We start from the raw sequence: 1,298 nt of genomic DNA on the forward strand, positions 1-1,298 counted from the left end.
AGCCTAAAACAATGTAAGTACTGTAGTGTAGTTATGATGTCATGTACAAAATGGGTACGTAGGAATAAAGACGAATTATGAGTAATTAAAATTGTAGTTTTTTATCAATAGAAGGAAATCAAAAATAAAAATTAAGTGTAATTTAAATACATTACATTACAATATATTAGTATATTAAATATATATTAATATAATTCTGAGACAGAATTATTACCCTCAAAATATAATTATATCAAAATATAATAAAGCTCTGAAATAATTTAAAAAGTATACTTTAAGTACACTAAGTACAACTTGAAGTTGTTCCAAAAAAGTACGTATAGTATACTAAAATATACAATTAGTTGTAATTTAATATCACTAAGGTAATAGTAATAATAAGCACAAAATTAGTTGTTCCAAAATAGTACAGTTTAAGAACATCAATAAAAGTATACTAAAGTAGACTTTTTGTCACCTGGGCAAGGTGAGTTATATAACAATAATATTGATATTATTTAATTTAGTCTCCAAAGTCTCTGGATGCTCAGGATACCCAGGCTGCTCCCTCCTCTCCTCTCCCACATTTATTGGAAATAGCAGCACTGAGGAGAAACTGAAAAACAAAAGAGAAACTAAAACAAGGTCCATGATTCCCTGCATGATTCAGTTAATTATTTTAAACCTTTGGTTCTGGAGTTACGTCTCAGCTTTATCCCTCCACCTGCGACAAACTGCCTCATTCTTGTTGCTTGCATTATTCTAATTTAAGAAAATTCAGTACTTTTATTAAAAGTGTTGGAGCTATTTATTCTTTATATTCTTTATCCATTTGAATTTTGTTAGTTTCTTCTTAAATGTATATTTTTTTGTATTATTTACAGAACTTATTTGTAAGTTAATAATTGTTGATTTCATTTATCTGTTTTATTATTTTTTCTTATTGATATTTTTTAAGTAAATGTAGGGGCCTGGTAAAGGACCAACAGGCATTTGGATTAGGGGCCTATGGTTTTTACCAGTGAAAGGAGGTAGCAGAGAAAACAAAAGGATGTTTGAACTCTGTAATTGTTTTTTTTTTTTTTTTTTTGCAAAGATGTCAAAATAAATCATGAAGAACAAGTTACAAGTTTGGATCCTGAACCTTCCTTGCCTGCGTCGAAATACTTGAGCCCAGTGTCTCAGTGGCTTATTGGAACTTTGTTGGATGTTTGGTTTGACAAACAATCGCCACTACAAAAAGCATACAATAAATACATATGTGATCCTCGTTTTAAAGCACCTGTGTTTTGTGTTCAGTTTCATTGCATGGATCATTG

Source organism: Poecilia latipinna, unplaced genomic scaffold (genome assembly GCF_001443285.1).
Source record: "Poecilia latipinna isolate Pla-1442-1.1 unplaced genomic scaffold, P_latipinna-1.0 Scaffold909, whole genome shotgun sequence".
Classification (NCBI taxonomy): domain Eukaryota; kingdom Metazoa; phylum Chordata; class Actinopteri; order Cyprinodontiformes; family Poeciliidae; genus Poecilia; species Poecilia latipinna.